At 38.8% G+C, this 17,500-nt stretch overlaps 1 protein-coding gene across 9 annotated transcripts in view; it reads left to right on the top strand.

The window, feature by feature from the left end:
* Window positions 1-17,500, top strand: part of pitpnc1a (phosphatidylinositol transfer protein cytoplasmic 1a) — a 145,122-nt gene that overhangs the window by 84,638 nt on the left and 42,984 nt on the right. For all 9 annotated transcript variants that reach the window (XR_015481484.1, XR_015481482.1, XR_015481483.1 and 6 more), the window contains exons 2-3: window positions 448-596; window positions 15,391-15,485. The gene's annotated coding sequence lies outside the window, so the exon portion shown is untranslated. The remainder of the gene's footprint in view (window positions 1-447; window positions 597-15,390; window positions 15,486-17,500) is intronic.

Genomic DNA, 17,500 nt, shown 5'->3' with positions numbered 1-17,500 from the left:
AGTGTCTGTCCTGCCTGAAGGCTTTAAAATAAGAAGCGCGTCATGTCTTATCCACATATAAATATATCCGCACAAGCTGTCGGGCGATGCTCATACTCCGCATGTATGACTGGCTGGATAGAGATCTTCGCGTGTCTCCAGTGTGGCTGTAGATGCAGAGAGCTGAACAAATGCCCTGAGGCCTGTTCTGTCCATGCAGATAAGCAGCTGTCAAACTCTCCAAAACTTATGAGACTGCGTCCTGAGAGGGGCAGGGTGTGACTGTTTCTGTCTTGGTTCTAGTCCGAATATTGAAAAACTCGTCAATCTAGAAGCATTTCCATTGTCTTGTTTTCCCGAAATAGTGAGTTTTTCCTTAAAACAAGCAAAGTTTTTATTTCTGGTGAGCACTGTATGTCATGATTTATGTGCTGACTATGGTCTGTTTTGGTGTCTGCGTGTCTCCAGTACAGGATTGGTCAGCTGTACATGATCAGCAAACACAGTCATGAGCAGAGCGAGAGAGGAGAGGGTGTGGAGGTGGTGCAGAACGAACCCTACGATGACCCAAACTACGGCTCTGGACAGTTCACAGAGAAGCGCATTTATCTCAACAAGTGAGTAGACATTGTTATCAAATACACGTTAAGCCATGCTGGCTCTCAACATGTGTGTTTTCCCAGCCGAGTTTGCATATTGTTATTGTAAATGGAAGCACTATGAAGGTAGATGCATCGTATTTAGTATGTAAAAGAGCTACAGCGGTTTCCCCTGTTACTGAAGCGTTTGTTTTATTATTGATTATGAAATGGTTGTTTTGAAAACATGTGGTGCAAATATTGCAATGAGAATATTGCATTATTTAAACTTTAATAACTTTTGTGCAAGTTAAATAAAGATACTGTGTTCAACACACATACATTATATGTTGGGCAATATAAATAATCACAGCACGTGCTTTTTATTACCAGCATTATTAAATAAATCCATTCTGAGATCTTCAAAGTGCATTGCTGTTTTTTTTAATCGATTCTGAACTTTTTTTATGATTAGATGGAACTCTACGATAGTTTTGAACAGCAGACATTAATATTGACTAGTTTTCAATTGTAGTCTGTTGTTAAAAACTAGCCTAGAGCATTATCAGCTCCAAAAACCCAACAGCGGAATCTGCTGTTTGAAGCTTGCCTTGAGCACCATCTGATGTTCAAAACTAGCCTAGAGCACCCTGTCTGCTGTTAAATCTAGCCTAGAGCGACATCTGCTGTTCAAAACTAGCCTAGAGCACCGTCCACTGTTAAATCTAGCCTAGAGCACCGTCTGCTGTTAAATCTAGCCTAGAGCACTGTCCGCTGTTAAATTTAGCCTAGAGCGACATCTGCTGTTCAAAACCAGCCAAGAGCTCCATCTGCTGTTTAAAACTAGTCTAGACAGTTGTCTGCTGTTAAATCTACCCTAGAGCGCCATCTGCTGCTCAGAACTAGCCTAGAGTGCTGTCTACTGTTCAAAACCAAACTATAGCGCCATCTGTTGTTTTAAACTATCCTAGAGCTCCATCTACTAATAAAACCAACCCAGAGAGCCAACTAATGTTTAAAACTAGCCTAGAGCACCGGTTGCTGTTCAAAACTAGCCTAGAGCATCAACTACAGTTCAAAACTAGCCTAGACCGCCAGTTGCTTTTTAAAAACTAGCCTAGAGCGCCGTCTGCTGTTCAAAAGTAGCCTAGAGCACCATCTGCTGTTCAAAACTAGCCTAGAGGGTCAACTGCAGTTCAAAACTAGCCTAGACTGCCAGTTGCTTTTCAAAACTAACCTAGAGCGCCGTCTACTATTAAATCTACCCTAGAGTGCCCCTCTGCTGTTCAAATCTAGCCTAGAGCGTTGTCTGCTGTTCAAAACTAGCCTAGAGTGTCAACTGCAGTTCAAAACTAGCCTAGACCGCCAGTTGCTGTTCAAAGCTACCCTAGAGTGCCCCTCAGCTGTTCAAAAATAGCCTAGAGCGCCATCTGCTATTAAATCTACCCTAGAGTGCCCCTCTGCTGTTCAAATCTAGCCTTGAGCGTCGTCTGCTTTTCGAAACTAGCCTAGACCGCCAGTTGCTTTTGAAAACTAACCGAGAGTGCCGTCTGCTGTTCAAAGCTACCCTAGAGTGCCTCTCTGCTGTTCAAAACTAGCCTAGAGCGCCAACTGCAGACCTAGAGTGTCGTCTGCTGTTCAAAACTAGCCTAGAGCATCAACTGCAGTTCAGAAGTAGCCTAGACCGCCAGTTGTTTTTCAAAACTAGCCTAGAGCGCTGTATGCTGTTCAAAACTACCCTAGGGTGCCCCTCTGCTGTTTAAATCTAGCCTAGAGCGTTGTCTGCTGCTCAAAACCAGCCAAGAGCTCCATCTTCTTTTCAAAACTAGCCTAGAGCGCTGTCTGCTATGAAATCTACCCTAGAGTGCTCCTCTGCTGTTCGAAACTAGCTTCTAAAATTTAATATTTTGAAGAAAGCTAAAAACGTGTAACGATGGCCTTCCACAGTAGGAAAAACAAATACTATGGAAGTCTAGGGTTACAGTTTTCCGGCATTCTTCAAAATACCTTCTTTGGTGTTCAGCAGAAGAAAGTACCTCATAAAGGTTTGAAACAAGAGTGGTTTTTGGGTGAACTATCCTTTTAATGTGATTTTAAATATGTTGACATATAGTTGAAGTTAAACGTCACTTTAAGCTGAATACTAGGGTCTTAAAGAAGATCTAGTCTAATATTATTTACTGTCATCATGGCAAAGAGAAAAGAAATCAGATGATGAGCTAGTAAAACTATTATGTTTGATAATGTGTTGAGAAAAATCTTCCCTCCGCTAAACAGAAATTGTGGGTGGGAAATATACAGGGGGGCTAATAATTCTGACCTTAACTGTACATCTGTTAATATATCTGGTTTATTTTGGAGTACATTGAGATCGAGTCTCAGTCGGGGTCAGTGCAGTCCACCGGAGCTCTTCAATTCGCTCGCGCTGAGAAAACAGTCTCTCGCTTTAGCAAGAATAAGCACGGACATGACCAGAGACCCAAACACACTCCCCGAAATAGCGGACCGAACACGTCCCGCAGGACACGGCTCATTCTGAGCACAGAGGATCAATAACTCATGCAGATGTGTTGTTGGAAAGAGTGTGTGTTCAGTCTTTTTCTGATTAACACACTCCTCTGAGGGTCATGATTGGCCCAGAGTGACGCATGATGACTAAAAAGCGCTACTTAAAAAAGAGAGTACACTCATTGTCTTTATAGTTAAATTGAAATATTGTTATTGTATTATTAAAGGGCACCTATTTTACCCCGTCTTCAAGATTTAAGATCAGTCTTTTGTGTCTTGTGTAAAGTTTCAGCTCAAAACACCCATCAGATTACTTATTAGAGCTTTCTGAATATTGCTCCCAACACATTGGAGCTGTTTTTGTGGCCTGTACCTTTAATGCTTTAATCCCCGCCCACCATTTCCCCGTGCCTGTCAGAGTGTGCCTCAATCTCCTCAACATTATTAAGGTCAATATTATTAATCAGTTATTGAAACTACTATGATAAGAAATTTGTTGAAGAAAAATCTGCTCTCCGTTGAACAGAAGTCGTGGGAAGATGACAGGTGTTTGATAATTCAGGAGGGCTAATAGTTCTTCAACTGTATATGTTGCCAGATCTTATCTTTGTCAGTCCGCGGTCGCTTCTGCAAGCACGTCTACACTTGTTGTTGTCATGGGAACGAGGCGAACTCGCGTTGGTTCACCAAGTGTGAGACTTTCGCGACGCATGTTCCTCCGCTGATTGTTCTTCATTAGCGTCGCATCTAAAATCTCACAAATCCGCTTCACACGACAGAGAAAGATGTGGAGCTGTGAAAAGATTGTTGACCGCTGAGAACGAGACCTTTCAAGAGGACATTTGTCTTGCTAACTTCTAATTGTTCATGAAGAGGATGATTTTTCAAGCTATGTACTCTATTTCACCGTAAATGCACCTATTAAAGTAATGCATTGATTAATTAAGGCGGCATGTGGGCTCAGTGCTTAGCAAGAAGGTCACCGAGTCCCACTGGGTCAGTTGGCATTTCTGTGTGGAGTTTGCATGTTCTCCCCGGTTTGGCGTGGGTTTCCTCTGGGTGCTCCAGTTTCCCCCATATGTGCTATAGGGGAATTGATCAACTCAATTGGCCGTAGTGTATGAGTGTGTGTGTGTGTGAATGAGGGTGTGTATGGGTGTTTCCCAGTACTGGGTTGCAGCTGGAAGGGCATCCTCTGCATGAAACCTATGCTTGAATAGTTGGCGGTTCATTCCACTGCGACCCCTGATAAATAACGATTGATGAACTCGATTGGCTGTAGTGTATGAGTGTGTGTGTGTGAATGAGAGTGTGTATGGGTGTTTCCCATTACTGGGTTGCAGGTGGAAGGGCATCCTTTGCATGAAACATATGCTCTAATAGTTGGCGGTTCATTCCACTGCGACCCCTGATAAATAAGAATTGGTGAACTCAATTGGCCCTAGAGTATGAGTGTGTGTGTGTGAATAAGAGTGTGTATGGGTGTTTCCCATTACTGGGTTGCAGGTGGAAAGGCATCCTTTGCATGAAACATATGCTGTAATAGTTGGCGGTTCATTCCACTGCGACCCCTGATAAATAAGAATTGGTGAACTCAATTGGCCCTAGAGTATGAGTGTGTGTGTGTGAATAAGAGTGTGTATGGGTGTTTCCCATTACTGGGTTGCAGGTGGAAAGGCATCCTCTGCATGAAACATATGCTGTAATAGTTGGCGGTTCATTTCACTGCGACCCCTGATAAATAAGAATTGGTGAACTCAATTGGCCCTAGAGTATGAGTGTGTGTGTGTGAATAAGAGTGTGTATGGGTGTTTCCCAGTACTAAGTTGCAACTGGAAGGGCATCCTCTGCATGAAACATATGCTGGAATAGTTGGCGGTTCATTCCACTGCGACCCCTGATAAATGACAATTGATGAACTACATTGACCATAGTGCATAGGTCTCAAACTCTATTCCTGGGAGGCCGCAGGCCCGCAGCTCTGCACAGTTTTGCACCACATAACTGTTTTGACCCCTGATAAATAAAGGACTAAGTTGAAGGAGAATTAATGAATGAATTGATTCATTAAGTTCAATTGTTCTCTTAATATCTAGATAGTAGGTATGTGGTTTGGGTAAGTTCAAAAATTCTCCAGAAACATTGCTCATGTTCATTTATAAATACAGAATATACCCCTAAAATCAGAAGGTCCTTATTGACCGTATTTGGAATGGTCATGAATATTAATACAAACTCTGCACTGATGCTCTCCTTAGTTGTGTTGTTGATGAAATATAGGCTAAATTATAAATTTATTCGACAAAAAAGACAGACAGAGATGTATTAAAAATATATGAAAACACAGCCAGGAATTAATATCAACCCCTACATAAACAGATGACGTTTAATAACATGTATTTTGGTACTTTCACTATGCAAAAATCCCAGTAAGAGCTAAGTGACTCAACACTGTGCATAAACATGCATTAAACACTCATACTCTGCAGTTTACATGTGTTTGTTGCCTCATTACAAACATACGCAGCAAATTCCACAATATACACGTTCAGCTAGCAAAAGATCGTATTAAACAGACTGTATGCCGCTTTGAGATGGTGCATTTAGAATCTGTATATCCTGCATTTTGCTACCTGATGTGCTGTAAACAGATGGCTGGAGAGCTGTGAACTAAAAACAATCTTTAAATACGTGGTCCGACTGTCTTTAAGTTGTATAATATATGGCTTTATTGGTCTCCCTGCTTGTCACATTTTCATAATAAGTGTCCCACATGAATAGCGAGTTTAATATGAGCTTAGAGTTAAGGTAACAGTCCGTGTTTTGGGTGCCATACATCTGATGACAGTCTGTATTGTTCAGATTTACTTCAGAATGAGGAAACAATGGGGTTTGATGCTCACAGTATGGCAATTTCCATGTACTGAGCTCTAATTATTTCACTATACCTAGGATTTTCTTCAACCCAAGCTCATTCTAGAAACGTAGCCCCACGGACGTTTCTGGAGACCACGATTTACGTGGCCGGAGGTACGTATGGAGCGTTTTTTAGTTTTTTTCGTGCGAACGCTACGGGGCGGTGTGACGCCGCTCCTCTTCTTCATGCTCGCCGGCTGACGGCTTGCCTCCGTGTGGAGTGCTTTCCCGCTGCAACCAGTTTGTCCGCTTAGCTCGCAGTGTTACGTTGGCGGAGCGGAGGCCCGGAAGAGGAGGAGCCGGCCACGGGGATGACCGGGATCGGGTCCGGGGAAGAGCGGTTCCAGAAATCAGGTAAGATGAAAAAATCTTGATGAAAAAGATCGCGGCGAGATCTGAAAACGCGGTCAAAATCGGACAAGGGCTTTGGTTTTTGTTTTTCTGGACCGCTTTTGCAAATCGGCGCTTGGGTGTAGGGAAGGAGGAGGAGGAGGAAGAGGAGGGCGGCTGGATCGGCCTATTGGCCCAGTCGATTGTTCAGTCGTTCAGCCAGTCAGTTGGACGGAAAGTCGCTCCACAGCGGCCTCCTGCGGCTTTTCTCCCGAGATGCATTCGAGACGCGAAAAAGCATGCACAGCGGCCTCTCACGGATCCACGAAAACAAAAACTGCTCGAATACGTACCTCACGGGACGTATTTCGTGGTCTGCAGAAACGTCCACAGGGCTACGTTTCCACAATGAGCCCGGGTTGATTTTCTTTGTATGGCACCTGTAAGACACATTCAATTCTTGTTTTTATTAGGAATATAGCTCCATCAAAAATGAAGCTCTTGCTGAAAATTTAAAGAAAGTTATCATTAGATTAAGTTTAGCATAAAAGCAAATTTGCTCATGTTTGAGCACAGTGCATACAGCCAGTGAGATAAATAATTAATACTTCAGAAAGCCTGATTTATTTTAATGGGGGTTTGATTGCACACAGCCATTAAAAATGAGCTTCTGACCTTTGACACGGTGTCTAAGCCTCACACTAAATTTAGCTTCACTAGCTCTATATCTGCTTTTATTTCAGCATTAAAGCAAGAGCTCATCCAAACTGAAAGCTACATAAATTAATCTATTTTTTCCATTAAAAAAGGTGTTTTACAAAAATAAATAAAGCTTTTTTTACTGACTCAGACTTCACTTTATCATCATGAAACTAAAATTGCAGCAAGGTGCTGTAACACACCAAGTTCCATGCACACATTATTAAAATATTACCACCAAAAAAATATCATACATCATTATGTACAGTTGAAGTCAGAATTATTAGCTCCCCTTTGAAATAATTTTTCTGTTTTAAATATTTCCTAAATGATGTTTAACAGAGCAAGGAAATTTTCACAGTATGTCTGACAATGTTTTTTCTTCTGGAGAAAGTCTTATTTGTTTTATTTCGGCTAGAATAAAAGCAGTTTTTAATTGTTTTAAACACCATTTTCAATATTATCAGCCCCTTTAAGCTCTATTTTCCCCGATAGTCTACAGAACAAACCACCGTTATACAATAACTTGCATAATTACCCTACCCTGCCTAGTTACCCTCATAGATATATACACTAGATGTCGCCTGGCCTATTGTTGTCTTTTGGACGGAATGCGTCAATAGTGCCGCCATCTTAGTACAGGGTAGCGCTCCTTTGAAATGAATGCGGGACCAAGGTACAGTGGAGGACTGTGGCCACATAAAGCCAGAGATTTACACATATACACATATATCTATGATCGGGAGTTTTCCTGGATTTTAGTATGTAATTTTTTTTTTCTAATTATGAAAATTATAATTTGACATCACTTTTCTACATTGATGGATCAGTGACCGCACGGGCATTCCTGACAAAAAGCTTGTGTTTGTGTGTACAGAAATGTACTATTCACCCTCCCTGTTAAATCTGATGTCATCATGTCCTGAAACACAGCTCCTCTCCTGCTTTCACTGCTCATACTGACGGAGAGAGCGACTCGTTTGTGAATGAATCCCCCGAACGACTCTTTCACTAACGTTAGCCGACAATAATACAAGTTTCCGGCAGCGCAGCATCTCGTTGTCATATTTCGTTTGCATTGTTTGGTGATTTTATTCAACAAAACTAGCATAAGCCGAGTGTTTAGTGCGAGTTGGAGCTGCTTTGCCGTATGGTGAATGCAGTAAGTGACTGTTATCATCAATAACGTGACCTGATCAGCACAAAAGTTCAGAACATACAAAAACAGAGAAAACTTAATATTACCTATGAAATGTTCTGCCTTTGTGCTTTGTTTTCTTTGTTTGCTCGTTACTACACCCGTAGACAGCGCTAAAGTCCCGCATCTTCACGTAATAACACCATCTTGACTAGTGCGGTTGAATGACATTTGTCCTGGGAGCACTGTACCAATGTGGCGGCGCTATTGACGCATGCTCAGGGTATGTAGTGTATATATCTATGAGTTAACCTAATAAGCCCCTATACAAGCATTTAAATGTCACTTTAAAGCTGTATAGAAGTGTCTTGAAGAATATCTAGTCTAATATTATTTACTGTCATCATGGCAAAGATAAATCAGTTATTAGGGATGAGTTATTAACACTATTATGATCTTTGTTCTTTTTTATAGACAGCCTGGGTGTTTGGTTGAAATGTCAACATATTATCAATAGCGACCTCTAGATATTTATGTGTCAACAATTTCAATGTCCAACGCCTTTAATATTTGTTATGCTGGGTGTAGGAGAAGTCTTCCTGTAATCCATAGATATATACACTAGATATCGCATAGGGACCCTGAGCATGCGTCAATAGCGCCGCCACATTGGTACAGTGCTCCCAGGACAAATGTCATTCAACCGCACTAGTCAAGACAGTGTTATTACGTGAAGATGCGGGACTTTAGCGCTGTCTACGGGTGTAGTAACGAGCAAACAAAGAAAACAAAGCACAAAGGCAGAACATTTCATAGGTAATATTAAGTTTTCTCTGTTTTTGTATGTTCTGAACTTTTGTGCTAATCAGGTAACGTTATTGATGATAACAGTCTCTTACTGCATTCACCATATGGCAAAGCAGCTCCAACTCGCACTAAACACTCGGCTTATGCTAGTTTTGTTGAATAAAATCAGCAAACAATGCAAAAGAAATATGACAACGAGATGCTGCGCTGCCAGAAACTTGTATTATTGTCGGCTAACGTTAGTGAAAGAGTCGTTCGGGGGATTCATTCACAAACGAGTCGCTCCCTCCGTCAGTATGAGGAGTGAAAGCAGGAGAGGAGCTGTGTTTCAGGACATGATGACATCAGATTTAACAGGGAGGGTGAATAGTACATTTCAAACACACAAACACAAGCTTTTTGTCAGGAATGCCCGTGCGGTCACTGATCCATCAATGTAGAAAAGTGATGTCAAATTATAATTTTCATAATTAGAAAAAAAAAATTACATACTAAAATCCAGGAAAACTCCCGATCATAGATATATGTGTATATGTGTAAATCTCTGGCTTTATGTGGCCACAGTCCTCCACTGTACCTTGGTCCCGCATTCATTTCAAAGGAGCGCTACCCTGTACTAAGATGGCGGCACTATTGACGCATTCCGTCCAATAGACAACAATAGGCCAGGCGACATCTAATGTATATATCTATGCCTGTAATCTATTTATCAGCTAGCCATATGTGCCCCTATATTTTTTATTTCACAGTTCATCAAATGTCTTGCTTTACAGTATTTACATTTAATTATTTAATTTATTAATTTTACAGTGCAGTTTTTTTTTATATAATTATTTTTTCGGGGTTTTCACCTTCATTGGACAGGACAGCAGAGATTATTGACAGGAAAGCGTGGAGAGCGGAGAGAGGAGAAGGATCATATGACCTCGAGGCGGGAATCGAACTCGGGTCGCCGTGAGCACCGGAGTGCATGTGTCGACGCACTAACCACTACGCCGTCGGTGCCGACTGCAATGCAGTGTTACAGTAACTACAGTAGCAGAGCAGACAGATGAGAAATAATTCATCCTTATCTCATGATCAACTCCAGATAAATCAAGACTTAAAGGAGATCAAAGACGAGTTGAGGAGGAACAGGAAAAAAAGCATGTAAGACGTGTGTGTGTGTGTGTGTGTGTGTGTGTGTGTGTGTGTGTGTGTGTGTGTGTGTGTGTGTGTGTGTGTGTGTGTGTGTGTGGAGGCTGAGTTGTGCGTGGGATGAGAGCTGGTTTAATAGCACGTGTATAATTGTAGATTTGGCTGTGGGGATCTGTACCTGCGTCTTTTCGCCCACAGGCCACCTGCTTTTTTTTGCGCTCGTGCTCGCCATACCGCTTACGCAAGCTGTTTAGGACTTCACACACTCACACTAAACTGTTTTTTGATTCAATTTAGGCTTAATAAATGCAGGGTGTTTGTTCATTTTCAAACCGTTGGCAAATGAAGATACGTGATGGATTAATGTTTGTAAATCTGGGCGTATATTCCATGCAAATGTCAACCTTGACATGAAAAAAATAGTAAAGTATTCACAATTAAATGTGTTTTTAGTGTAGTTTTTGCACATTTTTTCTCATCGGATAAAAAGTTTATCCAACTCAACTGTGCACATGATTTTTCAAATTATATGCACTTCTAGATGTTTCCATTAAAGGGCTGGTCCAGAGTGTATTTTTTAAGGCTTGGTTGTGTTTATAAGGTGCAAAGCAATGTGAGCTGGTGCTTCACTTATAGACAGTCAGCTTATATGTTCATGTACCTTACTATAATATACAGCTACACAGCTAACATGAAAAACCACTGTCGTATTTCCTAGTTGCTCTGAAAGACCCTCAAGAGGCTCTGATTGGTCAGCTAACATAGTGTGCTGTGATTCGCAGATTGGCTCCACATCAAGAAAAACGTCATGCCTTTACAAGCACGTGCTTTTGCACTGTGTAAATAGTATCAATCAGGGGTGCGTTTCCTAAAACCATCGTTAGCCAACTAAGGTTGCAAGTTCCGTCATTACAAACGTAGTCGATTTGCTGTTTCCCAAATCCGTCGCTCTAGTTAACATTAGCAAACTTGAGCACTTGCAACTACAGCTCTGGAGCTGTGGTTAGAAACATAGTTCCTGGCTGTGTTCTATTCACACTTATCCCCCCTACGCCCTATTCATTTAGAACACTCTAACATTCAAAGTTGGGATTATTAAAAATAAAAAAGCATTAAGCTCATCCCTCTTGGTGTAATTTGCTTTCAGAGTATTTTTACAGTGCAGTTTTAGCGATCTTCATGTTTACATTTGCGCTTCCTTCGCAGTGCACTTTGAAAACACTGATGTCGTATGGAACACAGCCTCATGGCGAAAGCTATAGGTGACCTATTATTTAACAGCGGAATTTATGTTACGTCTCCAAAGCTTGTGAAAACAAAAAGCATATGTTAATTCTTTTAATTTTTAGTAGGTTGTTTATTAAGTATCTGTACTGTTTATGACATGGGGCCTGCGGGTTAGAACATTTCTGAAAATAAAAATAAATAAATAAATAAACAATATCCTACTTAATAATAATAATTATTATTATTATTATTGTTATTATTATTATTATTATTATTATTATTATCATTATTATTATTATTATTATAAGTATTATGAATATAATTATTATTAATATTAATATTATCATTAATAACATTAATATTATTATTAATATTATTAATACTATTATTATTATTATTATTATTATTATTATTATTATTATTATCATCATCATCATTATTATTATTATTATTAATATCATCATTATTATTATTAATATTATTATTATAAATACTAATATTATTATTATTATTATTATTATTATTATTATTATTATTAATATCATTATTATTATTATTATTATTATAAGTATTATGAATATAATTATTATTAATATTAATATTATCATTAATAACATTAATATTATTATTAATATTATTAATACTAATATTATTATTATTATTATTATTATTATCATCATCATCATTATTATTATTATTATTAATATCATCATTATTATTATTAATATTATTATTATAAATACTAATATTATTATTATTATTATTATTATTATTATTATCATCATCATTATTATTATTGTTATTTTTATTAATATTATTAATGTTGTTATTATTATTATTATTATTATTATTATTATAATTATTAGAAGTAGTAGTAGTATCATCATCATCATTAATATTATTAGTAAAGTATGATTTTTAAATTTATATTAAATATGAAATATTACATTTAGTTTCTTAATAAATTGCCTCATTCTTTCTTTCTTTATTTATTTATTTATATGATTTATATGATATTAGAATAGTGTTAGCTTTTGTAAGTAATTTTATTTTTTAGAATAGACTATGTACTGTTCAACTTATGTGCCGTTTACATATATTTCAGTTAATATGAAAAGCGAGTGCATGTTTTTACCAAATCTAATAATGGATTGTATTTTAAATGCGTGTGCGTGTAAAACAACATCATTTGCACAAAGTAATGATGGGGTTCCTCTCCAAATAAGTTGTACTCCATCCAGTTTAGAGCATCATTATGGACGTTTTACGTTATAACTAACGTGGTTCAAGCGATGGATCTGCGACGGAGAAACTACGGGTTTTAGGAAACACTCGTCACCACATCGTTCCTTTCCCAAACGATGCATCGCACTATGATAGTTCAGCCCAAGTTACGTTGTTGTTTGGGAAACGCACCCCAGAGTAGTTGTTAGCTGCATGAGCCTGAATCAGACAAAAAATGACACACATCTGACACACTGCCGGAGCACCCAGAGGAAACCCACGCCAACACAGAGAGAACATGCCAACTCCACATAGAAGCACCAACTGACTCAGCCGAGACTCAAACCAGCAACCTTCTTGCTGTGAGGCGACTATGGTACCCACTGCGCCACTGTGACGCCTCTATCAAGCTAATTTTAAGTAAACTAGGGGGGTTTTAAGAAACGGGACATTCGTTTCAGTTAATTTTGCTCCTGAAGAGCCCAGAGGATGAGGTTTGCTTCCCTCAGATTTGCATCACAGATGTGTGGAGTCACGCGCCGGCGAAATCTGCAGAGTCTGCATAAAATGCTGCTTTATTCCCGCAGCTCTAGGCTTTTAGGACTGGCACCCGTCCCAGTTTCATCCACTCTGCATCTGGTTCATTTAGGACAGGGACTGCGGAAGGGCACAAGAAGAACTCCATCTCCACAGGCTTATTACATCAAGACCAGCATTCATCATGCTTTCCCGAACACAACACTGAATCCACCCAGAAACAATGAGATTATGTGGAAAAATATTACGTTTGGTTATTATTTACTCACTCGGGATGCGACTGCCTGTGAGTTTTGGGGGAGGGCAGAGTCATTGATGAATGTTAAAGGTGCCACATTGTAAAAATCTACAGGCATAGTTAAATAAAAAGAGCTTAGTAGATGGAAATGCCCAAATCATGAGCGTCAAACACCATCGTTCTCTTGTGAGTGTGAAATAGCAGTGAAGAACAGGCCTATCAGAACACAGTACTGTTATGTTGAATGCGGGACTATTAATTAGCGCACTCTTAAACATCCGCATGCACTTTAGGTCATGTTCTGCGTCAGCCAGTGATCTGTTCACATGCGTGTCAGGTAGCAAAATGCAGGATGTACGAATTAAAAATGTATTTACCGCTACCCCAAGAGGCATAAGGTCTGTTTTATTGTTTCTTTTGCTAGTGTAACGTGTGTATTGTGGAATTTGCTGCATATGTTTGTAATGAGGCAACAAACACATGTAAACTTCTGACTATGAGTGTTTAATGCACAACAAATTGAACAACAAATTGTTGCTTTTGTTGTTGTTGTTTTCATTGTTGTTGTTTTGCTGTTGTTGTTTTTGTTGTTGTTGTTGTTTTGCTGTTGTTGTTTTCATTGTTGTTGTTTTGCTGTTGTTGTTTTTGTTGTTGTTGTTTTGCTGTTGTTGTTTTTGTTGTTGTTTTGCTGTTGTTGTTTTCATTGTTGTTGTTGTTTTGCTGTTGTTGTTTTGCTGTTGTTGTTGTTGTTGTTTTGCTGTTGTTGTTTTCGTTGTTGTTGTTTTGCTGTTGTTGTTTTCATTGTTGTTGTTGTTTTGCTGTTGTTGTTTTTTTGCTGTCGTCGTTTTCATTGTTGTTGTTGTTTTGCTGTTGTTGTTTTCATTGTTGTTGTTGTTTTGCTGTTGTTGTTTTCATTGTTGTTGTTGTTTTGCTGTTGTTGTTTTTGTTGTTTTTTTTGCTGTTGTTGTTTTCATTGTTGTTGTTTTTTTGCTGTTGTTGTTTTCATTGTTGTTGTTTTTTGCTGTTGTCGTTTTTGTTGCTGTTGTTGTTGTTGTTTAAGTTGTTTTCGTTGTTGTTTTTTGCTGTCGTCGTTTTCGTTGCTGTTGTTGTTGTTGTTGTTGTTTAAGTTTTTTTGCTGTTGTTGTTTTCGTTGTTGTTGTTTTTTTGCTGTTGTTTTCATTGTTGTTGTTTTTTTGCTGTTGTTGTTTTTATTGTTGTTGTTTTTTGCTGTTGTTGTTTTTTTGCTGTTGTTGTTTTCATTGTTGTTGTTTTTTGCTGTTGTTGTTTTTTGCTGTTGTTGTTTTTTTGCTGTTGTTGTTTTCATTGTTGTTGTTGTTTTGCTGTTGTTGTTTTCATTGTTGTTGTTGTTTTGCTGTTGTTGTTTTCATTGTTGTTGTTGTTTTGCTGTTGTTGTTTTCGTTGTTGTTGTTTTTTGTTGCTGTTGTTGTTTTCATTGTTGTTGTTTTTTTGCTGTTGTTGTTTTCATTGTTGTTGTTTTTTGCTGTCGTCGTTTTCGTTGCTGTTGTTGTTGTTTAAGTTGTTTTCGTTGTTGTTTTTTGCTGTCGTCGTTTTCGTTGTTGTTGTTGTTGTTGTTGTTGTTGTTTAAGTTGTTTTCGTTGTTGTTGTTGTTGTTTTTTGCTGTTGTTGTTCTCGTTGTTGTTGTTGTGTTCGTTGCTGTTTTCGTTGTTGTTGCATTTGTTGTTGCTTTTTTCGTTGTTGTTACATTTGTTGTTGTTTTCGTCGTTGTTGTTAGTTGTTGTTGCATTTGTTATTGTTGCTTTTGTTGTTGTTTTTGTTGCTGCTGCTTTTGTTGTTGTCGTTTTCGTTGTTGTTTTTGTTTTAGTCGTCGATGTTTTTGTTGTCGTTGTTTTTTGCCATTGGCAGTTTATTTATTTAAAGGAAGTAAGAAATAAAGAAAGAAAGAGAGAAAAAAACGCAACAACAATAGAGCTCATGAAAATGAAAATGAAATGAAAGCAGAAGAAAGTTCTGTTTTCAGTAATGATCTTTCGTTGTCAGTGTATCTGTGTTCTTCTGAATACTCATCTGTCTGTCCGTCTGCTCTCTTCCAGCAAGCTGCCCAGCTGGGCGCGAGCCGTGGTGCCCAAAATCTTCTACGTGACGGAGAAAGCCTGGAATTACTATCCTTACACCATCACCGGTAACTGCAGCTCACACACACACACACACACACACACGCTCGCACATGTGCATTAGAGATAGACAGCTACTGGAGGTGTTTCATTGATTGAGCGCTTGATGATTTGCAGACTGTCATGTGTTTATTACCTCGTCCATGACCTTTAACATGAAGTCTCTCTCTCTCTCTCTCTCTCTCTCTCTCTCTCTCTCTCTCTCTGTGTGTGTGTGTGTGTGTGTGTGTTTTCTTCATCCTCCATCCTCCGCTGGATCTCAGAGTACACAGTGAGTATGACTGATTCCTCCACTGTAATCTCTTTCCCTCCACACGGCTCAGTGTGTTTGTGCAGTGCACTTCTCTTTATTGTATGCTCCTCCTCTTAATGCAGGTTGTGTTTCAAACTACAGGTTGCACTTCCTGTTTAGAGCATTAACTTGCATTTGAAAGAACTGAAATGAATGAGTTAAAATAACTGTCCATCATGAGAATGGTGCTGCGCTCAGTAATTTAGCGTCACATTAGCATCACACGCATTTATTAAGTTACAAAAGATGTCTATTTTAAATAAATATACATCATTTAAAACACTTATAATAAATTTGTTCATACATTGATAATCTTCATTAATAATGGTGATATAGAATCATAAATTAATTTAATTCGAATTAAAGAGCACTGAGAGAAAATGTGGCATGTTTACGCAAACTGTTTTAAAAATGCTGAACGGTAATATTAGTTATAGCAGAGCTTTTGAATGGATAGATGAACGGGCGGATGGATAGACAGATGGATGGATAGATAGATATATTGGATTGATGGATGGGTGGTTTTAGGTTTTAACAGAGAACATGGATGAATAAATAGATGGATGTATAAATAGAGAGACGGACAGATGGAGGGATAGATGGATAGAGCGATGGATAGATAGATAGACAGATTGATACAGTATATGGATGGATAGAAGGATGGATGAATGGTAAGACAGATGGATTGATGGACAGACAGATTGACATGGATGGATGGATGCATGGATGGATGGATGGATGGATGGATGGACAGACAGATTAATATATGGATGGATGGATGGATGGATGGATGGATAAATGGATAAATGTTAAGACATAGATATGGATGGATGGACAGACAGATGGATGAATAGATATACAGACAGATGGATGGTTAAATAGAGAGATGGATGGTTGGATGGATGGATGGATGGATGGATGGAGAGATGTATTGGATGGATGGATGGATGGATGGAAGCATGCTAGGACAGATTGGTATACGGATGGATGCATAGACAGATGGATGGATGGATAAATAGAAAGATGTATGGATGGACGGTCTGATGGATGGATGAATGGATGGATGCAAGGATGGATAGATAGATTGATATATGGATGGATGGACAGATTAATTGACAGACAGACAGACAGATAGATAAATGTATGGGTGAATGGATAGACAGAAAGATGGATAGATAAATAGACAGAAGTATGGATGGATGGATAGATCGGTACATCGAATGTATGGATGGATAGATGGACCGACATACTGATGGATAGATAAATGGATAGATGGATGAATAGATAAACACATTGACATATGGATGGATGGATGGATGGATGGATGGATAGATTGATATATGAATGGATAGACAGATACATGGATGATGGGTGGATTTACAGATATATCAAATGTATGGATGAATGGATGGACTGACAGATGGATGGATGGATAGATAGATAGATTGATATATGATGGATGGATAGAAGGATGGATGGATGGATGGTAAGACAGGTAGATATATGGATGGACAGATAGATACAGATGCATGGATGGACATACAGATGGATGGGTGAAAGGACAGACTGATGGATGGATGGATGGATGGATGGATGGACAGATGGTTGAATAGAAAGATAGATAGATGAGTTAATGAATAGACAGACTGATTGATGGATAAATAGAGAGATGGATGGTTGATAGACAGATCGATATATGGATGGATGGATGGATAGATAAGATATATGGATGCATGG

This window comes from Danio rerio, chromosome 3 (assembly GCF_052040795.2).
Source record: "Danio rerio strain M-AB ecotype USA chromosome 3, GRCz13ab, whole genome shotgun sequence".
Taxonomy (NCBI): domain Eukaryota; kingdom Metazoa; phylum Chordata; class Actinopteri; order Cypriniformes; family Danionidae; genus Danio; species Danio rerio.
The sequence above is the reverse complement of the archived record's forward strand: the minus strand, read 5'-3'. Positions and strand labels throughout refer to the sequence as shown.